We start from the raw sequence: 24790 nt of genomic DNA, 5'->3' as shown, positions 1-24790 counted from the left end.
TCTACTATTTAGTATATGTCCCTCCACTCACCCATCCTTCCCCTTTCCACTCAAATCCATTCTATCATCCACAACGAGATCTTCCTATCTTGCCACGCTACAACTGTTGTACCATTCTGCAATACCTTCACTGGCTCCCCATTTCCTGCAGAATGCAATTCAATCTTCCTACCCTCACCTGCGAAGCCCTCACTAACACATACGCTTCATATATCTCTAAACTCGCTCCACTCACCCTCTTCGGTCTGCCTCTCAGCTACACCTCTCCTCCCCTCTGGTAACCACCTCTCACTCCCATCAGTTCTATTCCCCACTTATGAATCTCCATACGCTTGGACTACCTCCCTACACTTGACCAGACTCCCGCTAAACCCTTACTCTTTCAAGCACTCTCTCAAAACCCACCTTGTCAATATGGCATATCCTACCCCCACCAGATACTACTACCTCTGTTCTACCAGCTCTAGTCGCTTGTCCACTTCAAACCCCCCAATCTATTATTGCCTCAGCATTACCCTTTCTCTTTAGACTGTAATCTCTCAATAGCAGGGCCATCTCTAAATTTTGTCTCATGCCTGCACTTCCATCAATAACCTCCGCTGTACTAGTTCTGATTTTATATGTGATTGTATTTGTGTAATGTATCACTCTGTCTGTTTTGTGACACCTTACAAATAAATGATGATGATGAAGATGATTATCATACAGTTTAGGAAAGAGGATGCTTTGTAATGCTGGGTACACACTATAGGGTTTTTGTCCAATAATCGGCTCAACCAGACAATATAGGACCACTCATTCGAAAGTCGGGTCAGTGACGCGATGGTCAAAAGTCTGCCCAAATGGACGATTGTCGCCTCATTTGGTTGGTCGCACCATTCAATATTTTCGTTCCAATCTCCTTTACGTTGTGTAGTGTGTATAAATTTCTGACCAATCCACAACAATCCTCCGATACCTCCTCGACCTTGGGGGCGTGTGTATGTAAATTTCTGATGCCTGTACCAGTCCCACGTGTGTGGTATCCGCACATCACTGTTTTGTATACATGTGTTTTTCACCTGTTTGGTTGCAGACCATTACACTTGTGTAAAGCATGTGTGTTATTACCCTTTGCATCTATATTGGGAACCTATTCATATTTACCCTTTATAAACTTATACCTGTTAAACTTATAAAGTCATATTAACCTTTATTAACTAATATTTGTAAAATACCCAAAATAAACCACACGGTGTTAATGCAACAGTTGTATTCCAGGAAAAAGTACAAACATTTTTATTGCAGAATATGACAAGTGACAAAAATAGTATTACACCTTAAAGGTGCTAGTGGTTTGTGGCAGAACAGTTCCAAACAGCACACACATTTCAACAAAATTTTTCTCAAGGCTTTTCATTTTTTTCTTGATGTCTCTTGGGTTTATATTCCCTTTGATTTCTTTATCTAGGAAACAAGGAAATAAAAACTGTTTACCATTAAACTTCTATATCTGTAATCTATATCCAACACCAGATATACTCTCATTTGCTCACCTTGCACACTGCTCGAGATCAGTGTATGGTGTAGTCCCTGTGGCACAATCGCAATAATAGCGGACTTAACCTCCATATATTCTGGAAACAGGTGCCATTTTGGTTATTATAATGGTACATGTATGTGCCCAAAGCATTTAGTTGTCTACACATGTTCACTGAAATACCTTTGTGTATAACTTCTTTCATATGTTGGTATTCAAAATCAAATTTTTCTTGTTTGATAACAGATGTTACATTAGTGGTATCAGTGGTATCTAAATAGGCCTTCTCTCCGTTAATTCTTCTTTCTGACAAAATAAATGTATGTTACAAATCAGTCGTTTACATTGCTTCGCATGATACTAGACTAAAATACATAAAGTCCTGTAAACAGATACACTACATGTGCTACTCACTTTTTTAATGTCGTAGTCGTACTGGTCCAGTACTTTTACCATCATCTCCACCTCTCTTTGGCTTATTGGCTTTGCTCTTTGCTCTTCTTGAGCATCTCCATCCCTCACCTCATTTTGTCAACATTTTTTGGCCCTTTCAGCACCATCTCTGACTCTGTCTCCGACTCCATAGCTGCAACCCCCACTGACACCTTCTCTTCACCTGCCACCTTTTCAAGTTGCTTGGCGCCAGGCAGACTCCTCTGCAATTTTATATGCTCAGGCATGGGCGTTCATTTCTGCTGTGGACCAATCACTGATGATGCCCACAGAGAATGGAGCATTGTGAGTGATGCCTATTTGTGCCTATTTGTTTATAATAACTTTGTGTATGGAGAGTTTGGGCTATAACTTTAACCCATACAGGACCATTACATACGAAGGGATTTTATTATTAGGGAATAATTATTGCATTGCACTTTACAAGTTAAATGATTTTTCTAAATTTTATGTATGGTAATAAACTTCTATTTTATAGGAATGAATGAAGAGACAGTTTGGTCTTTTCTTTTTATGCGGTTTTGGGTGTAAGCTATAGTGAAAGCTCTGCCCCTTTATGCTAATGTATTTTTTATATCGTAACATGCCCTGCAAATGTTGCTTCAGTGTGCATGTGATTCTCTGCCAATGAACACTTCCACCTCTTTAAAACTATCATCCAATCACTCAAAAGCAGCAAATGGCATTTAAAGTAAAACTCGACCTAGAAGTAAAATTATTGTGTAACACCCCTGTTTTCCCAAGTAGCAGACTGCTCAGGTTCAGTATCTAAGACTGGCATCATTTGGAAAATAGGCAGTCTGACACCTGTACTCAGAGACAAGTTGCCCTGCAAAAAGAGACAGGAGAATTTGGAAAATCAAGTGTTTTGGCAACTGTTGTCTTGTTATTGGCTGCTAAGCAGGTGCCTGGGTGAGGCAGGGTAGGGTCACTGAGTTTGAACATCTCTTACCATCAGCAACTGAGTAACAGGACCAAAGCTTCTGATAGTTTGGTGCAGGATGTTTGTATAACTGTTTTAATTCTGGGTGAAAATAAAATTTTCTGTAAATAAATCATTTTAAAGGGCAATGTAATGTAACATGATTTATTTGACCTTATAACTGAATAAATCTATTAGTACAAAAATAGTGTGCTATAAAAGTATTAACTTAATATAATAAACTGCATAAACTATGATTTAGAAAGTGTATAGTAACCAGAAGCCATCTGAGGAGCCTTCTTTCTATTTCTTTAGCGTAATACAGAAAAGTAGGAAACATTCCTGTATCAATAAGTATATAGGAACAAATAGTTTAATGCACTGCTTTAGTCTCTATAACTTTTATGATTAAAGCGGATATTTTATGTGGGATTTGTTGCTAAAATAAACAGTGTTTGTTTACCTGCACTGGAAATTCCCCTTGATTGTCAACAACATATAAAATTAATTTACTTTTTTTCATTTACTTTTTATTATTGTTTGCAAACCGCCAAATGGCCAGCTATGTAATCTGCAGCCAAGACACATCTACTTCCTTAAGCACTTTCCACTTGACCTGTTCTTTTCTCTGCTGAGAAAATTGAGGTCATTGGGCCGTCAATACAAGACTCTGGGGAAAGAAAGTGAGAGAGAGGATACAGAGGTAAGGGAACAGGGAGAGGTAAATAGAAAATGCAGCGAGGATCAAAAAGGAGAACAAAATAGGGTAATAAAGAGTAGAAAAGGGTACGGATCTTATTGTACTCTAGAACTGAGATGTAGACCAGTATAAAAACAAAATTAGAAACTGAAAAATCAACTATTGTTTTTTAAGTGTAAGATGCACAAGCTTTCAATATGTGACTGTCAGTGGCAGGGGCAGTGCTAGGTTCCCAAGCTGTAGAAAAGAACAATTGACACTATTAGAAGAGGGGAGTCATGTGCATTCCATTGTAGCTTTGTAGGTGGCGATATCATGAAATCGTTTAAGCATATCAAATAACATGCTACAATCAAATAAAAACTAAATAAAAAAACTGTTTGGATACTGCACTTTAGACTCAAGTCTAAGCCACTGGTTCTCGGGGCAGGCAATGCCTTTGGCCACTATTATTTGGAATTCTAGATGTATATAAACTGCAAATAGAGTTTATTTCTTTAGAACATATGGCTTGATATGAAAAAATATGAAATGGGAACTAGGTTCTTGATCGAGCCGTACGGCGTGGTCCATCTGTATTTTTAGCAAATGGAGCGTGCGGTGGTTAAATGCAAATGAGAGAAAGAAATATTCTCCAGTTATCATAATTTCATAGTATTTTGATGCAAGTTTAAATAATGCACTCGGTATAAAAAGAGACGATACAATATAAATGGTTCATATGTTCAATACCTGACACATAAATAATCTACTTGTTCTCATGGGTTTGGCTGAGAATCTTGGGAATTGTAAAATTGAAACACAAAGGGCTTTGGTAAATATTAATTAAAATAAGACTCTTGTGGGGGAATCAATCACCGGCGATGTGGCATGCACATTGTCGGCAATTGCGGTAGAAATCTAAGCACATTTTCCCTCGCACCTCTATGGGGTGCAAAAAAAAATGAGCAGAGATTTCTGACAAATCTCCATTGCAACGTGTCTTACGGACATTCCGGAGACACTTTGCAGCTAATTAAATCTCCCAATTGGAATTATCATGTACATTTCTGCAAAGAGGGGAGAGCTTATATTAAAGTAATGCAATAGCAGGTCATTTCCCCTCTGATTCTTGAAAAGCTCTGCTCTACACATATGTTACACAGTTACCTTAGCCCCAGGGCCGGTGCTAGGGTCCTTGGCGCCCTAGGCACATTTTCAAAATCGGCGCCCCCCCCCCCCCCCCCCCCCCCGTTTTTTCTTACCTTAACTTGCCTCCTCTCTACTCCGTCTGCTCCCCTCCACTCACTGACACTGTCGGGCCGTGATGATGATGTCACGGCCCGACAGTCAGTGAGTGGAGGGGAGGAGACGGAGCAGGTGGTAAAGATCAATAGTCCCTCCCCCCTCCCTGTGGATGTATCTGAAGCTGTGCGGTAGCTGTGAAAGGTATGGTCAGCGGTCGCCGCACAGTTTTAAAGAAATCTTTAATCTGTGGCGCCCTCCAGAGCCCGGCGCCCTAGGCAAGTGCCTAACCTTGCCTAATGGGAGCGCCGGGCCTGCTTAGCCCTGCACTCTATTCATATTATTACACAATACATTTTTAGAATTAATAGGTCTGGCAGGCTTGGTCTTCTAAATCTGCAGTCCCATAATGTACAGTGTTATATAGGTAATACACAAAGAGGTGAGTTCCATTGCTCCATTGCTAATTGTCATTGCTGAAATACAAATACTAAGGATGGCAGGCTTGGTGTAAATCTGCGGTCACATTTTACTGTGTTATATAGGTAACACAAAAAGAGAAGAGCTCCATTGCTCCATTGCTAATTGTCATTGCTGAAATACAAATACTAGGGCTGGCAGGCTTGGTGTAAATCAGCAGTCACATTGTATGGTGTTATATAGGTTATACACAAAGAGGAAAGCTCCATTGCTCCATTGCTATTTGTCATTGCTGAAATACAAATACTAGGGATGGCAGGTTTGGTGTAAATCTGCAGTCACATTGTACTGTGTTATCAAAATGGATTCACAGCAGTACACAGAAGACCGAAGCTTTATTGAGACAGACACAAATATAGGAAAGGGTGCATAAATTAAGGCAAGACATTCAACATAACTTCAAACAGTGATGGGGGAATGGTTGGAGGGGATAAGGAAGGGGGAGACACATGGTCAATGGTGTTATAGTCTCTTAGCAGACTGTGACAGTCCTGGATGGTCATCTTCTCGCTTTTCAAGAGGCGATTCCTGGCAAGCCAAATAGTATCCTTAAAGCAGTTCATAAGGCGCCAGACCTCCTGGATTGCCCCAATGGTGTGGGTCCCAGGAAATAATCCATAAAATACAGAATGGTATGAAAGGCAAGTTCTGGGCACACTGTACTTAAGTTCATGTGCCCCACTGCAACAGTGCCTGTGCATTGCGGCAGTCCCAAAAATACGCTGTCCTGTTTCCCTTCTGGTGATGCAAAAGGGACAGTGGACATATCAGCACAGGTTCCGGGAGTGCATGAATGTCCTTAGAGTAAGATCTCCCTGGATAGCCATCCATGCAATGTCTTTGTGTCACATTCTCCCACACATGTTTTGTTGTTGCAGCAGAAAGCCCTGGAACAGACTCCATAATGTCTTTAGCTCTGATGAGCTTGTGGACAGTTTTTGGTTTTCCACGAGTATGGTTTAAGTCCCTCCAAATGGTGCTCTCTCATATATTGTCCAACATCCAGGTAAAACAAAGGTGTAGTCCAGTTGTAAGGGATGGTGCTGTCCTACTTGTCCCAACCAAGGGTCCTCCAAGGAGGCAGGAGTAAAAAGCGAGACATGGACTTCCCAGCAGAGCAAATGTTTTCAATAAGAGTTCTGCGGATGCAGTTACAGAAAAAGAAGGCTTGCAGCATGGTGGGGATATCCAGGATCCCTTTCCCACCTTTGAGGGTATCCTTGTACATGACCGCCCGCTTCCCTCTGTCCATGTATTAGCTGTAGAATTACCACAGTTATCCAAGTAGACCCAGCCCCAGCTTCTCAGTCTGCTGCCAGAAGAAAAACACCATTTAGTTTGTTCAGTGGGTGGTTCCCAAAACCAGTTTTGGCTTCCTGATTTCTTATTTTCTCAGTATTCAGACTCCTGAGGCTCTTAAATAAAAGGATGACCGAGATAGGTTCTGTTTTGGTTCATTTTGAGCTCATAAGGAAACATCAGTAACCTTTTTTGTTTCAAAGTTATGCTTTAGGGCTCCCAACCAAGTGTAGGCACCACTGTTGAGGTGTTAAGAGCTGGAAACTGTAAGTTTTTCATTGCTGCAACCTTATATCCTGAGTATGGGGAGAAAGTTATTTTACTTATGATACAGTATACACCATCAATATACAGTTTTAGCTTCTCTTAGCATTTCCTTTCTTGGTAGAACCAATTACCACATATAGCCCTGCAAGTACACTCATGCTTCAAGAAAGTGCAAAAAGCAGTAACCAGTTTAGTACACTGGGGCTCAAGGTGATACACTTGGAAAAACTGAAACAACACCAACACTGGATTTATTAAGTCTGTATTTAATACAACCTTTTTACATTTGCTTGCATGAGCAATCACTATAAGAACGACACCAGCTGGGTTTGCTAGCAGGTAACTCTGGGAGCTGTAACACCATTGCAGGATAATCCTTGGTTCTGCTTCCCCTATGGGGACTTGATTTTCACAAATAAATCCTTGTAGAGATCACATTTTCACTCTTTTATCCTCTACTCGCAGCAATTTTCTTTCCTGTGCCCTCTCTGGATTATACATAATGATATATTTATTATAAATGGGAGCTTATAATACTGCACAGTCTGGTTAGAAGTGTAGTGCTAGTCCTATTGATAGCACTCTCAAGGTGCTTACAACAATCATTTTATAGCATACTCTATAGGGAAGTAGAATCAAACTTAATGTAGTAAAAATACAGTTAGGTAAATAACGGCATGTGCATTGTCATTAAAATGCCAAAGCTTAACTCTTTGTTCCTTATACATCCCGAGATGTACTATTCATCCCACTCCACTAACACTTTACAGTATATTCAGGGAAATAAAAAAAAAAATCTTGTTTTTGCCCTATAAACTGTTAAACGGCTCTATTGATTGTAAATCGGACAGTTTCACGCTTTAATAATGTGTACGTAATCTGTGGTATTACTTCTGAGCTAAATCCCATAGGTGGCCAGCTCTGTTAGTGTCCCACATGGTACAATTATATATCTTTTGAGCCTCCGGCTCTCACTCCATCTGGATCTATGTCCGACCAGTGGAATTAATCAGTGGATGCTTAAGGTCAGCGAGTTAAAACTGGAAACCCCAGGGGTGTTGATCAGAAGTAAAAACTCAGCAAATCTCAGTTTGGGAAACATTAATGGAATCAGCAAAGCAAGTACAGCAAACTTACTATATGGAAATGTAAGAAAAACAATAAGAAACAATTGGTTAAAAATGTATTTAAGACATATTTAAGCACATTTTATGAAACTTTAACCATTTTGCATATTCCATACAATTTTTATAATTAATAACTTGTTAAAGTACTACTACTGTACATGATATGTCGTCTGTTTTATTTTTATTTCTCGGTACGTGGGTTTTGTCTCAGTCTTAGATTTAGACAAATATTTATTCCTGTTTGCTATTCATCTACCTACAAAAGTACAAAAATACCAAAAAAAACAACAATAGAAATATTAGTAAAGCAAAAACACTTTTGTCAGTCTCTTGGGCACACTCCCTCCCCTAGGCTGCACGTATAGCCTAGACAGCAGTTTGTGCTATCCGCGCAGCCTAAAGAGGGTGTGACTACACGGATCAATAGGACGCTTTTGATCTGTGCAGATATCTTTCCAAATGGTATGTGTGGGTGGGAAGAGGGGCCAGAGCCCCATCAACTTCACAATAGTCGCAAACGACGCGTCCCCATGGTCGGGCCCAGGGGCGGGCTGGCAAGTTTCAGCCCGGGGGGAGCACAGGCGGCCGCAACGCGTGTCATGTGATGCGGCCGCCTGTGCATTCAGTTTATGCGGACGGCACCGCTTGCATCCACGGGGGGGCCCAAACAGCTATTAGACTGAGCGGCCCGGGGGGCGATGCCCCCCGGCCTAGCCCGCCCCTGGTCGGGCCTGGGGTCTTTGTAGTCTATTGGGCGTCCCTGTTTATGGATCAACAAGCATGGTTGCCAACAGTCCCTAATTTCCAGGTACAGTCCCAAGTAATAAAGATTTCTCCCTCTACATTCCTGTCTTAGGGAACGTATTCCAATTCTGACTAAACATATAATGTATTTCTCTCTTGTTCTGTAAATTAAATGCAGTTTGCACTTTCTCTTTTTATTCTTTGGGCTCTATAATGTAAGTTACCATTTATTGAAGAGGACTATTTAAAATGTAAATAATAATAAAAAAAAAGATAAGTAATTGTATAATGACGGGCATTGTACTAGCCATAACACATTCACCATGAGACCTTCACTCATTGTTTTTAGGAACCTGTGACCAAGTTCTCTTTTCCTTCCTATCTAGTGATCACTGCTTTCTTGCTGTAACGAGAAGTTATTAAAAAGAAATCTGTGTAAGTCTTGCTGCAAAGACTCTTGGGTTTTGCACAGTAATTGAAGCTTCCGTCTCAATTTCTCTGTTTCATCCTATGTTATATTTCCCCAGTGACAGCAGATGAGGTTCCCCAGATTTCTATCTAAGGCAGGATGCAGACAGCCACTTCTTATAGCAGGTAAGGTGAGCAGGCTGGAGAGACAGCTGTAGAGGGAGGTGGAGAGATGAGCGTTCTGTGATCACCTCTTTTGCTCTCTAATTGTTTTATAAGGGCTTTTCGTTTCAGGGGAGAATTCATTGACCGTACATGTTCTATACCATAAGGTAGTTGTTACTGCAGGTTTCATTAATCATATGATTGTTGCAGCGCACTCTGACCACATTCTGGGGCCAGTGGGCATAAACGCCTCCAGCATTCAAGAAATAAAGAATTCATGTTTACAATCTATGCAGGTTCATTATGGGAAAAGGAAACATCACATAAAAGTCCAATAGTATCCTACAAAGCGGTTTGTTAATGCTGAGGCAGCATTAAGAAACATTGATAGTATTTGACTAGGAGTTATTTACAGCAGATCTAGATAACTGCAATGTATACCGTACTGCATTACATTAGGACTGACTAGAGAAGTTTAATGGGATATTAAAATTTAAATGTAAAATTGTGTGTAGGAAAAATCCTCTCTGCATAGCTGACTGAATTAAATGACCATTCGCTTATGAGGGCACATTAATAAGAGCATGTGAAGTCTTCATTTAACCAGAAGTTAATAATAACTAGCCTCTGTATATGCCATAATGATCCGCTCTAAGGGGCCAATTCAAATAAAAGCAACGTGCTTCCAGATACCACCGGCTGCGCACATTTACGACATTTCTGGTGCTCTAACATTGCAGATTTTCCTATGGGGTGCGAGGAAAGATCTGTGATGTTGCATCCCCATGGAGCAACTATTCTGGAGGCACGTCATGAGACATCTCTTTGTATGAACTGAATCAATCTGAAGAATTAAGAGACATGCAGCCCTCTTTGGCATGCAGACCCTCTTTGCTGACCATGGCAGAATTGTCTTTTCCCTGGCCCCTGTCTTTACCCAATCTCCAAATAGTCTCCTGGAACATGTTTTTTTTTCCTAATTACAGTTCCCTATTGTTTGAACTGTATTTAATAATTAAATATAGATGGAACACTACATGTTTAGACTGAGGTCACAATCAAGCACCTTTCTGTAAGCTCACATTCATTATGTAAACCATACTTACCAACTTTAGAAAGTTGGTTTCCGGGAACCTGCCGGGGGAAATGGGTGTGATGGGGGGCGGGGCTCCAAAATGCGCGTAATTTTGGACCGCCCTTGTGACGTAATGACGCAAATGCGTCATTTGACAGCGGGGGGCGGGGCCAAATGCTGCGATTCACCGGGAATCGCGGCGTTTGGGACCTAATTCTGCCCACTTCGCTAGGAAGTGGGCACTTCCTAGTGAAGTGGGCAGATGCGGGAGATTGCCACACTGTCCCGGGAGACCGTGAGACTCTCGCAAAATGCGGGAGTTGGCAAGTAGGATGTAAACTTAAAACATCATTCCCACCAATGTAGATATATTGGGATTGTGTCACAAAACTTAACTGCTCCACACTCCTGTGCTGCTGATTTGCTCTTCTGCTGTGTAGAGGTCAGCATTTCCTGGTTTGGGTGGTCACATGATCATGGCTGGTGGGCGCCATATTCAAACTCGCTGAGTATATAAAGCTCACTCTGACACTGCAGCAGCATTAGAGCAACAAGTATTCATACCCAGAATGACTCCCTGTTATGCTGTATTGCTGCTGACCTTGGCTTCTCTTGTGATTCCTTCTTGGATAGTGCTTCTGTTTGTTAACCCCTCGTGTACCAGTCCTTGCTTGTTTTGACCACTCTCTCTTTCCTGATTTTATACTGTGCTATTTCCTGTGTACAAGATCCTGGCTTTTTATTGGACTCCCATTCTGCATACTAATTTTGTACATTGCTACCACTAGTATACCAGTCATTGGCTAGTTGACCTGCTTTCAGATTTCCCTTTCTCTCCCCTGAATTATGCCTAGTGGCTGATCAGAGGGCTGCTACCTGCATGTTCCCAGCCGCAAAAGTCCAACCTACCTTGCTTCGGTCCTCGGTGAAGACCGGGTGAACTTTTAGACTCCATGGGGTATATTTACTAAGCTGCGGGTTTGAAAAAGTGGAGATGTTGTCTATGGCAACCAATCAGATTCTAACTGTCATTTTGTAGAATGCACTAAATAAATGATAGCTAGAATCTGATTGGTTGCTATAGGCAACATCTCCACTTTTTCAAACCCGCAGTTTAGTAAATCTTGCCCCATGTCTCTGTTTTGCTAGCTCTAGACCAGGCTAACATGTGTATCCATTACCCTAGGGCTCTCCTCCTTAGACAATCATTACAGATTGTTAATTTTCTCTTTCCCTGAGAGGGTGTGTTGGTGACCGTTTACTAAATTTAATTATTACTTTCATTACCACAGACATGAGCTGTTTTAAATGAATATCAGATCATTTATTTTGCTGATTCAGAAATTCAGACAAATTTCAGAGATTGGTTGCTGGCAAATTAATACACAAACTGTTCCCAAATATGGCGCGTAAATAAAACCCACTTGAGAAATGAGCAGCCCTATCCACATTTTTAATTCTTTTGTGACCATTAATAGTCTATTGCTGGAACACAGTTTTCTTACTAATCATTTCAGAGGGGCTGGTCCTGCAGCTGTAATGGTGCCATCAATCTCCCTCATAGTTCTAGATGCCGGTCCTGGCATCTGGCAACATGCACTATGTCTTGGGAGGTGCAGCAAAAAATGTGCCCATTTTCAGCTTGTAGCTGTTCAACAACTGCATTGGTTGAGATCGTGAACTGCCTGTGTATTCCTACACCTACCTAGCTAATGGCACTAATGACAGCTACAAAAATTAATTGTGACTTGCGGAGGTCAGTGTGTTTTAGCTAAGGTGTAAAATATATAATAAACCAGGAAAGGGATAAATCAGGCAGGAAATGCACAGTAGCCTGGTCAACTAATAATCCAGTCACAGAGAGACATGTTTCATTAATACTGTCCAGCAAGAATGAATGTCCCAGGAGCAGCAGATTCCTTTTATAAACCTATAAACATGTGATATTTTGATGCTTGTTAAGTGACATATTTGTGTTTCACTACGATTGGCCTTATTCTCCAGAGGATGCTATGTATTCAGCAAATAAAAACAGATTCCATACAATGTACTGCATCCCAAGTTCTACTGCCCTAGATATCTGCCCTGATAGCCGTCCAGTAAAATTGCATCTCCTCAGTAATATAGGAGTTTGACATAACTCATGACAACAGTCACAAAAAGTTCCCTTATAGAGATTATTAATGAGCATGCGACATCCTCCTACCAATACTACTTAGAAGGCTTTGCAGGCAGTCTTTTGTCAAAGTATGTAATGTGCGCTAAGTGCCGTACCTCATAGATTGTGAAGTATTTGAGGTAAAACATCTGGATTTGATTAGATTGAGATGGGCTTAGAGGAATTAAAAGTGTTTCACTGTATATAGAGAGCATGTAATCATTCACATCAGTCCCTGTCCAATTGGAGCTTTCATTCCAAATTCTCTATTCCACAATTACACAAAGATCCATTTTGTCAGTGCCAATCAATCTACCAGTAGGTTTATGGACTGTTGGAGAAAACTGGAGCATCGGGTAGAAAAAAAAAAGCCCAAAGAGAAGATACAGAGCCTGAGTCATTAAGGAGAGCAAAGCATAAAAATAGAGTAACTTTGCACCTGGGCAAAACCATGTTGTATTAGAGGGGGAGGTAAATTTAAAATATGAGGACAGATTTATATTTGGGGTTGGACATATCCTAAGATCAACTTTAAAATTCAGTGTACAAATAAAGCTAGCAAGTATTTGTGTGCTACATGAAAAAACAGCCAGTATTTAACTTATGTGCAAAATAATAAACTAATTTGCACCCCTTGCATTGTAACAGAGAACATTTACTCTTTTTTTGCTTCACTTTGCTTAATGGCTCCGGCCGACAGACACAAGGCCCTGGTTGGAGGTGAACCTGTGTTGAGACAACCAATGCGGTAACAGTGCTAACCATTGTGCTACCATGCTGCCTCTTAATTGTGCTCAAATAAACTCATTACACAGGCCAACTATGCATCTTAAACTGCAGGTATACGAGAACAGATACAGCCAATTATATAGTCTAATATATCCAGCTTGTGTACAGTTGTTCCCATCTTATTAGCTCTCATTGGTGAATTATTACACACAAACAGACGTATTGGGCTTATGGATCGTTATTTCATGTAATGAAACACAGGAAGATCATTCCTCTCTAGGAAAGACTAATCTCAAAGTCAACACCTTCATAAGAACTTAATCCAAGAAGAGTCATTTCTTAAATTGGTCACTGCTTAAGCACAAACCAGATTATAGGAAAGACTGTGATTAGTTCTTTACCAGCAAAAAGAAATACAGAGTAATAGCTAAAGACTGGGAATAGTTAATCAGGGAAAAAGTAGCAAGTGGCAATTGCCCTTCCCATCTCATTTGCAACCTCCTCACATTTATTTTCTATAGAGTGAGCAATAAATAATTGTTAGCATGCAAAGTGTTTAGTAGACATAGGGATAGTCACCCATTAAAGTGAATGAAGTCTGCAAATGGGTAGTTTGGCTGTAAATGAGTGTTTTAGATACGAAAGCAGCCGAGGTCATCGTTATTAACTTGTGAGCGTAAAACGGAATGATGGGGTAATGAAAATATATGGTCCTGTACACAGTAAGTGAAGATGATCTCAGAGGACAAAGATCCTATGGATGTTGCGGCACTTGGGTTCTTTCAGATGCTATAAAAGTGTTTGTCCTCCCAGGACTAAGGTGACCCAAGGACGCGTTTAAAAGGCTTTATTTGCTTTCAGTTGATAAACATAACCATCTTGTTCAGTCTTTCCTAGAAGTATATTACATTTATTGCAAGTTTTGTTCTATATAATTTAAAACAGACATCCCAGGATATTTAAAGTCCTAATAATTTGTACAATATTGTAGTCTTTTTCTCCTGAGATTTCACGTAAAATAGTATAAAAAAGTATGCTGCAATTTTAATCTAAAAGTCTTGTTTACAGGTTATTACATATTTGACCCCTGGGGGGAAGTCCAAGGGGCAAGTGCGGGGGAGGGGGGCAGGCGCGGGCTAGGAGATTTCAGATGGGGGGCGCAAAGGCGGCCGCATCCCATGACACGGGATGCGGCCGCGTCATTGATGACACGGCCGCATCTCATGTCATGAGATGCGGCCGCCGTTTAAAATCCTGTGAAATTGAATCCGGAGGGTGGCCGGCCAGCCCTAATAGCGGTGAGTCTGAGCGGCCAGGGGGGCCGATGCCCCCCGGCCCATCCCGCTCCTGGAGGGGGGACATGATTATGATTTGCATCTTCACAGCCCCACACCAGCTGCAAGACATTGTAAATCATTTCACCAAGGTCTGCCAACTTCACAACAAAGAGAATAGGGTGCAGGTTCATGATCCCATCTAATTTTCAACAAAGAGAAGTGGGATCCGGGAGAGGATCCAGCTCTACCTGAAATTCTGGAGTTTACCAGATATTCCAGTAGAATAGGCAGGTATGGATTATGACTGTGTATTATTTTTTTTTTTTTTACTTCAATAGATTTTTATTGAGTTTTTCAAAGTTAAATGGGGTACAGAAAAAAGAAAGGGTAACAAGCACAGTTGGGGAAACAAACAAAAGGGGGGGGGGTCACTCAATTGAAACAGCAATCTTATAGCATGCACGTTACTTTGAGAAACAGAAATAACATATACACATTGGTCTTTCTCATGGTACACCAGATGGGGAGATATTAATACCTAGGTAGTGCAGATAACCCACAGGCAGAGCCTATTCTTTAGGCTGGGGTTCCTCTATGAGGGCTGCTGGGGAGGAAGGGGGTGAAGTATTTGAAGCTACTCGTGCTCTACCAGAGCCCTCTGTAACATATTCGTGCCAGCTAAACCATTTGAAAATTGGATTGGAGGCTGATGACGTATAGGGCACATCCATAGTTTCCATTTTAAAACTATACTGGATCTTAGACACGACCTTAGTGATGCTGGGGGGAGCAGGGGACTTCCAGTTCTGAGCTATTGCTGCTCTAGCGGCTATTAGTATGTGTCCTAATACATAGCGCTTATAGCTAGGAACCACAGGCTGATATATATGTAGGAGGGCTACCTTCGGGTCAAGAGTGACAGAAACTCGCAGGACCTCCGAAATCAAAGCGGATATCTCGCCCCAGAACGTCTGGATCACCGGGCATGTCCAAAAGACATGATAAACATCTGCTATCTGACCACATTGACGCCAGCAGAGTTTAGACTGACTTGGCCATATCTTATGAAGGCGATCCGGGGTGAGGTAGAGCCGATTGAGGAGCTTAACATGCATTTCGGTGTGATTGATGCATCTAGACATGCGGTGTGAGGAAATGTAGATCTTTTCCCACTGCTGGAGGGAGAGAGTCATACCAATATCTGCTTCCCAGCGTGCCTGAGTCGGAGTCTTGGAGGCTGGGACCAGGGACTGGGAATAGCGGTACCAGAATGTTATTCCTCCCCTACTGCCTGCCTTTGTTAATCTATCTAGGACCTGAGCTGGAAATGTGGACAAGGCTTGGGGGGTCCTGGAAGACGCCCCCACCCAATGTCTTATTCTCATATATTTAAACATCTCAGACTGAGGCAGATTGTATTTGTCCCTAAGCACGTCGAAGGGGAGGAAAAGGGTCTGCGCAAACATATCCGCCAGTGAGACTATCCCTCTATTTTTCCATACAGTAATATTGATATCCGGCATGAGTTTGGACAGTGCTTGGAGGGAAAGATTGCGAGAGGGGAGTACAACGTCCTTGTGCAACCCAATAAATCTATCCCATACCCGTAAGGCATCCGAGATAGAAAGTAATTTACGGGCACCTGGTGGGCGGTCCGGCCTAGGAACCCAAAGAAGATCCAGCAGGGGGAATCCTACGTATAAAGATCTCTCGATATCAACCCACGGCTTAGCTGCAAGGGGTAGCGACCAGTCACGGAGGCAACTCAGAACACAGGCATCCTGGTAAAGTGTTAAGCTGGGAAGCAATAGGCCGCCTCTTGACTTTGGTAAAGACATACGTTTATATGTAAGGAGGGGGCGTTTCTGCCTCCAGACGTATGACATCATCAGAGTGTGAAACCTATCCATCATTCGTTTTGGCATAATATAGGGTATGGTACGGAAAATATACATAAGTTTTGGTAGCAGCATCATCTTAAAAGCCGCTATGCGCCCCAGCCAGGAGACCTCGAAGTCAATCCAGTTCTTAGCCAGTGTGGAGAGGTGAAGATAAATCGGGGAAAAATTCACTTCAAACACCGCAGATAAATTTGCCGGAATATAAATACCTAAATATGATAAGGAATCTTTAACCCACACAAAAGGAAATTTCTTTTGTAAGCTTGAAAGGGAAGATTGTGGTATATTGATAGGAAGGGCTTCAGATTTTGTAATGTTCAATTTATAGAATGATGCTTCGCTAAACCGGTCTATGATATGCTTCAAAATTATCAACGAGGTCTCCGGGCTGGTTACAAACAGAAAAACATCATCAGCAAATAGGCATACCTTCTGTCTATGTGGATGGATGTTAATACCTGGGAAGTTATCCGCCTGCCGGATTGTATGGGACTGTGTATTATTTTGATCTCAAGTTATGATTTACAGCAGAAAAAAGATAGCAAGTACTCTGAGGTTGGGACAACTGGTTAGGTTACAGGATGTTAGGTTACCTGACAATTAATAGATCTGAGGCATACAGAAGACTGCTAGCAGGAAGTTTACATACTCAGGAGACAGTGACTGTGGATGATAGACTTTCTCATATATGTGGCAGCATGTACTAGCACAGTAAAAGCCACAGCAGTTCCCAAATAAACAAACTAACAAGAAAGGTATGTGACAGATACATACCATACAATACATGTCCTATGTTCCTGGCCATCCAGGGCTGCTTATACAGTAGAGGTCATTTACAGACCAGATAGTGCATTTTCTTGCACAAATACACCTAGTTCTCTGTCATGTGCATTCACAGGTGCATTCCATCATTCCGCATTCTATGCAGATGCTCTGCAGAACTGGTTGTGGGATTGCAATCCATCGAATGCACTTGTCTTCAAAAGATAACATCAAAGTCCCTCTTATTATCACTTCTTTCTTTTTGCAGCCTGATTTGTGCCATAAGTATGTCATGAGAATAAAAAGACATTGGAACTGGTTTTATTTTGTGCGTCACAGTTCAGTTTATTACATTGTTTTTTTCTCTCTAGATATATTGCACATTGAAGTCTATCTGAAAAGTGTCTCTACCTAATGTTAAAAATAAAGTATTTACTGCCCAAGGACAGGAAATAGTAAAATAATAATACATTCCTCCAGCTGCCCCTGCTGTCCATTCAAATGGAAGCACCCTCCGTTAAACACAATGCCTCTATTCTCCCTGCACAAGCTTGCATAGAGAAGCATGGAACTACATTCTGCACACTCCAAGCCATATAAAGGGGGCATGATAACAAATTCTAGTTCAGGCTGCACTTGGCTGCTCTAGCTATGTAAATTTCAGCAAGAACACAGGCGGCAGGAATACTGATAGCACCGGCATTTGGACAGACGGCAGGGTCAGCCAGAGGTGAGTACTATTATTTTACTGTGTTCTGCCTACAAGCGGTAAATCATAATTAAGGTGCACTTGACTAGAGATTGAGTACCTTATTGTAATCAATCTTCGACTACTGCATGTCTCAGGCTTGAGTTCAGCAGGAATAGAACGACCTATAGCCAATCAGATCATAAGAATGCTCACAACGACCAGAGGGTTCCAAGAGAAGAGCATGCTGATGCTGTTGAAGGCAGTGGCTGTCCACTCATTTGGTTGTATAAGTAAGGAGAGAACTGAATGAGGCAGTGCCATAATGTGAAGTGTGAAATGGAGGCAAGCAGAAAGCAACAGACAAAGGGCTAAGTCATTAAGGAAAGTATCTGTTAATTTTTTGCTTATCGTCTGCAAAATCACTCTGCAAATGCTCAGAACTGGACGATACGGAACAGAAGGCAGCCACGTCCAAGTACTCTTAGAGCACATATGACACTTACTACAGCCTATAACTTCGGAGAGGGAACAAGGTCAGGAAAGGGAAGATGCACATAGGCAATGTACATTAAGAGCAGGGCCATCTTTTCCATTGGGCACGATGGGCAGGTGCCCAGGGGCTCCACGGGCAAGGGGGCCCCATAGACAGTGCTTTTAATTAGAAAAAAATAATCCTGCAAAACAAACCTTCAAGGGTCACTGAGCAAGTACATCTATCTCTATATATCTATATCTATATCTATATCTATATCTGTATCTCTATACATCTATATCTATATATATATCTATAATATAACTGTCTAGTGGCGTGTGTTAGTCTGTCTGTGTGTGGAAAAAATAAAACCAAGCTGCAGCGCCACCTGCTGGGCTTAATTATACACTGACCTACTAAATTCTTAGTGTTTGTGTAAAAAAAAATTCAGAAAGGGCTGAAATTTGGTATACTCAGATGTTTTTAATTTGTTAATTTAATTTGTTAATTGTTAAAAGTGTTTATAAAGATTTAAAAAATATATATATATATATTTCTTGAAGGAGAAGTGACAGTTGGGAGTGGTTGGAGGTTGCCGGGGGTGACAGTGGGGAGTGGTTGGTGGTTGAGGCCTGGGCTATGGCCCAAATGCATGACAAGAACCTTTTTAACACCTTAAGTAGCTTGATTTGACTAGAATGAGTATCATGCACGGGTTAACTTGTATGTATGTATATATATATATATATATATATATATATATATATATATATATATATATATATATATATAGGGGCCCCAGTGCACTGCTTTGCCCGGGGGCCCATAATGTTGTTAAGATGGCCCTGATTAAAAGTGCTCCCGTGCAGTCACATTCAAATCAAACTCAGGCGCACGCAGATGTAGGCAGGATTTCTGCCATATCCCTTACTACAGCTAGAGGTCTAGTCTAAGTGCCAATTGCTAGGTAGTGCTATGTAGACTCCTGGACATAACCATGTTACAATGCAAGGGGTGCAAACTAGTTTTCTATTTTGCACATAAGTTAAATACTGACTGTTTTTCATGTAGCACACAAATATCAACTTTAAATTTCAGTGTACAAATAAATTATTAAGTATTTGTGTGCTACATGATAAAGCAGACAGCATTATTTCAGAGGAAGGAGACTCACTAGCAAGTAAAAAGGTCTGACTGGCATGAAAACCAATGGCAAAGCTAAGGGGAATGGTTTGTGGCAAACAGGGTTATTTGCCACAAACACAAACATATATATATATATATATATATATATATATATATTATTTTTTATTTTTATTTTTTTTCTATGCGCTCTTTTGAGATTTTTTCCACATAGGAATTGTACGTATCCTGCAGTGTCTGTTATAGTAGTGCTACTCCCGTAGGTTTACTCTGTAAACCTCACCACATGAATCTTAAGATCCGTTTCTTGTTAACTTCCAGAGTATGCAGAGCTGATTTACATGCAGTTTAAAAAAAAAGCACAATCCGCTCAGTACGTGTGTGCAAATGTGTCCTAAAGACCACGTTCACATTGCCACCTGGACAATATTTTGGCTTTTTGAACCCAGGAAATTTTCGCGTTACAGAGCATCCCAGCTCATCAGACCCCATTCACACTGCACCTTGAACCCAGAAAATTCCCAGGTCAATCCCATTCATACTGAACTCTGGTGTGCCCTGGCAATAATTGTGAGTCATCACAAGAGGAACTTTGATTGGCTGACAAAGTTGAGGTAATTTAAACCAGCTCCTTTCTATGACACCCGGGTTGAAAAACCCGGGTCGCACGGTTCACACTGGCGGCTACCCAGGATGGATCCGGGAATAACCCTGCAAGAGTCCCAGGTCTAATTCTGGGGTCATCAGACCTGGGTAGATGCCGGTCGCCGGGGCTCGCCCCGACAATAGCCTGTGTTTTTAGGTCAGTGTGAACATGGTATTAGATAGTGAAGAGAGCAGGGTCCCTAAACAGCATGGAGCAATGATGTGAGGATCCTGTCAAGCATGAGAAATGCAAGAAAAGATTGCGGTGGCAAATGCAATACTATACCCCTAAATCAAGGTTATACACTTAACATGTGAACTATAGGGGGATAAAAGCTTACACCACTCATGAGAGTAAATGAGCATTAGGATTTTCTTTATTTCATCTGTCTTATTTATATGTTTTTAAACATTGATTTAGGTGTGCCTATAATTGCCTCAACTAATTTGGATGGAGCAATGTGTGCATTCTCTTCACATGAAGTGTTGTTGCATCTCTTAAAATGTTACATGTGGTTACACAATCATTTTAACTTGAATGGAACAGCCCTGGCTATAGGCAGGCAATATGATTATATTTGTTTTTCATATGTGTGAAGAATTTCAGCCACTAGGTCACAAAGGTAGATGCACAAAGGAAAGTGCACTTTTATGCCTTTATGCCTTTTATACTTTTGTGCCTTGTGCCTATCCTGACAGAACACTGTGCTTTTTTCTACTGATTTGTTATTCTATATGTCTACTTCAAGGCTTCTTATCCTTAATTAATAATAGAGAAATCACAAGTACCCAGTTATTGTTAAAATAAATAAAAAAATGATTGCAACAAGGTCTTTTCTTATGAGTTATGATTACTGAGTGACGTGTTCAGTGTCTAACGCAGATATACTGTACATAGCATGGCATCCATATATAATTAATTAGAAGCATGCATACCTTATAAATAATGATTGCTATATCTAATTTATATAATGGTGTGATATCATCCTTAGAGCTACTTCCTTAAGATTAAAGACAAATGCCTTATATATCTCATACCAGAAAAACAACAGGTGTCTTATACAGAAAAAAACTTGAGAACAAAACATTTTCCAGACTCCAATCTCCTCAGGTTCTGGGAATCAGTGTAACCAAGGCCTCTAAAGGAAAATAAGTAGAACATGGATAAGAACACATTGGTCCTGGAAATGCTTAGTCCCAAAAATATAATTGCAATTAAAAATTATTCTGTCAATAAAATACAAATGACAGACACATGTTAGGGCTTGGGTTACCAGTATAGTTACACTAAATACTTACTGTTAACTCTTAACTTGCCTATCATTATAAATTCATTATGGTGTTTTGAGTATTGTCTCAATCCACAGTAACAGTCAAAATACAGATGTATACTTAAATGTATCACTGTTTAGAGTTAGGAATACCCTATTAGCAGAGGCGCCGTGAAGTGGCGGGTGGCTTTCCATACATTTGCAAATATGTGCAACTGAGATTTCTGCATTTTTATATACAAGTAGAAATGTCAGCTCCTTTGCTGGCTATAGCAGTGTGCTAGGGGATTTTTTTCTCTGTATTTATTCCATTCAGGATAACCCCACCCTTTCAAGCACCTGCTATAAACCTATACATTGATTGAGTAACTTTCATTTCTGTATAAATTAAAAAATTGCCCAGTTGGAATGGAAATGAAAAAAAAAAATATGATGCAAGAACAGCTAGTAGAGGCTAATCTAAGACAATAGATCCACTGTTAACGGAGTTTGAAAGATTGTAACTACCTTTGTAAATGTGCCTGGCTTTAAATACCTTGTAATAAATAAATATAATATAGGCAGAACTTGGGTCACTGCACATTGTTATAGTGTAATTTCTTGTATTTTTAATACTCTATCTATCTATCTATCTATCTATCTATCTATCTATCTATCTATCTATCTATCTATCTATCTATCTATCATCAAACACCATAAGAGTTGAGATGCTGTGAAGTGTAAAATAAAGAATGTTGATGACATGATTGTCAGTCCTAGAATACAATATGTAAGTACAAACTGTTATGGTTATGAAGTAATTATAAAACTGTCATTAATCAAAATATATACATAACATTAGCATATTTGTAATAGAAACAAGCGCAAATCTTGCATTAAAGGTAATTGAACCTCATTTAAGAGAAACATTTTGCCTGAATACTGAAGTGGCCCCTGACCCCCCCTCTCAGTCAGGAGTTCCGAATTTGAAGAAGAAATAGATTCTCTGTGTGTTGAATTATTTTCTAGGTAATGGTTTCTGGGGTTATGCAAATAAATCCAACCAGATACATACTAATGAGACAAGAGATATTCAAGCTTCTCATTAATAATTCATAATGACTAGCAAATTATTTTAATTACTAGAGTTCAATTTGTTATTACACAAAGATTCAAAGAGAATTGTTAATGTTGAACTAAGATGGCTTGGAGGAAGATAAATAAACAAACGCTTTGATTGGTTTGAAAAATTCTCTTATGTTTAGGACAATGATATTGTGATCTAACAAAACATTAATTTAGAAAATACCTCAATTATCCACTTCAGGAATGTTTATGTCCTCTAATAACACAGATATCCTCATTTTTGTTATTTACATATCGCTTTATTAAGCAATACCGAGCACCAGGAGTGCATTGGGAAAAGAAAAAAAATATAGATAGCCATTTCTAGCAAAGTTATCAAAGAGACCAATTAAAGATATGCAAATCTATTGAATGGTGATGACATTGAAAAAGTGAAATTAATATGAAGATAAACCTGCTGATATAGGATGATGAATGCTTTGATTAAGCTGGACCTTATAAACACTGCATGCCACTGCCCACCGTACTAGTGTCCTTAAGGATTGTGTATGCATGATGATTAATTTGTATATCGGTCCATGTAAGACTTTTTATATGAAGGTCATTGGTGCAATACAAGTGTAAAAAGCACCAGTTAAGTTTAAGAATAAAAACAAATAAAACTATTACTCCAATCCCTATCTTGTTTATCCCATGTATGCAGTACTTAGATTGCAGATAGGGTGAGACTGGTGTATGAAAACAATGTTTTCTTGTTTAAATATGCAAAATTAAAAGTCAAGACCAATTTGGTACCAATATTCAAAAACCACTTTGGGGCTCATACCAGCATGATGATTGGCCTGACCATATGGTAGGGGTAAGTCCCTGTTATTCCCCAGACCATTAAAGAGAGCTCAAGCCTCCGAGGGCTTGATCACATCAAGAGGGTAATTTTAAGTTGGACGCAAGGCCCTTCTTACGCAATTTCATACTGTGCATGTGTACCAAAAAGGCTGACCATGTGACATTATAGAAGAAAAACTTGCAGAATTGGGTCCCACTTTTATAGTGGACTACAACCTCAACCTGACAGGCATGAGACTGAATTCCCTAAGGTAATCGGGTCCAAAGAAAACCATGCACCCCCAGTAAATAAAAGTTCTATGCTGAACGCACACAGGGGTGTAGAGATAATCAGTTTTAATAGTGAAAAAATAGCAATGTGGCACTATTGATCCCAAAAAACCCTAGCAGTCATAACTTGCTAGCACTTGTAGAACTATGGTGACATATAGGACCACATAAAAATAATGTAAAATAAAATAAAACATGGTGATAAAATCCTTTATTTAATTAAAACTCTCACAATCCCTCATTCATCAATTTATTAATCACATAATTCCACAGGAATTATTTTCTTTTTTCCAGTTTTTAATCCACAGGGAAGAAATAAAAACATAGAAACTTATGGACTTTGCTCAACTGCTCCTTATGGAGCCCCAAAGCAACTGACATTCAAGGAGGCCTGACAGAAACTATCAAATACAATGAGACTTTGCTCTGATTAGTCAAAGCCTCAAGAAAGCCGCTATTATTGGTTAGTTGCGGCTAGACCACTCATGAGGTTTAGCCTCAAAGAACATGATAAAATGTATCAATGAACCTCATTGGTATAATGAGGTTCACTGTTACTAGACTCCACGTAGGGTCTTGCCCCAACTAACCAATGAGATTCATTGATAAAATGTATCAAGGAACCCTGATTCCGCTAGAAATGGGGAGTAGCTGCTGAACTATAGAAATAGTGTCAGACATTTGGGATATTAAGGAAGTTGAAGAAGGGTAGCAGCAGACAGAAATGGACATAGGTAGAGCAATAGTGACAGAAATTGTAGGATAAAAGGATGCTGAAGAACAGGGAATAGCAGATATGGTAAACAATTTGGGAAACATATAAAACAGAGATTAAATACAGAGATGAGGAACTAATTGACAGAAAATTAAGATAGTCTGAGACCAAACAGGTCAGGGGATAGTAGTGTGTTACTGAGAAATAAAGTAGTGAAGAGAGCAATAGTATAAAGTAGGGACAGAGTGTACAGAAGACAGCAATGGTCAGCTTAGAATTCCTTGAACCACTTGTGGAATAAAAGAAATGGCGCAAGATCTTGGACCAGGAGACCCCAGCATGACACTTATCTCATAAGGATGGGAATTTCAAGGCCTTAACAGTCAAATGCAGTCAAGACAGATAAGTAACAGTACGCTCACAAAGCACGCTGCAGTGTTCACCCCATAAACACTTACCCCT

General features: G+C 40.2%; 1 long non-coding RNA gene across 2 annotated transcripts in view; it reads left to right on the top strand.

Moving 5' to 3' along the window:
- Positions 1-17773: 17773 nt before the first annotated feature.
- Positions 17774-24790, top strand: part of LOC142142653 (uncharacterized) — a 98664-nt gene continuing 91647 nt past the window's right edge. For both annotated transcript variants that reach the window (XR_012689263.1, XR_012689262.1), the window contains exon 1: positions 17774-17940. This is a non-coding gene — a long non-coding RNA (uncharacterized LOC142142653). The remainder of the gene's footprint in view (positions 17941-24790) is intronic.

This window comes from Mixophyes fleayi, chromosome 3, assembly GCF_038048845.1.
Source record: "Mixophyes fleayi isolate aMixFle1 chromosome 3, aMixFle1.hap1, whole genome shotgun sequence".
Taxonomy (NCBI): Eukaryota; Metazoa; Chordata; class Amphibia; order Anura; family Limnodynastidae; genus Mixophyes; species Mixophyes fleayi.
The sequence above is the reverse complement of the archived record's forward strand: the minus strand, read 5'-3'. Positions and strand labels throughout refer to the sequence as shown.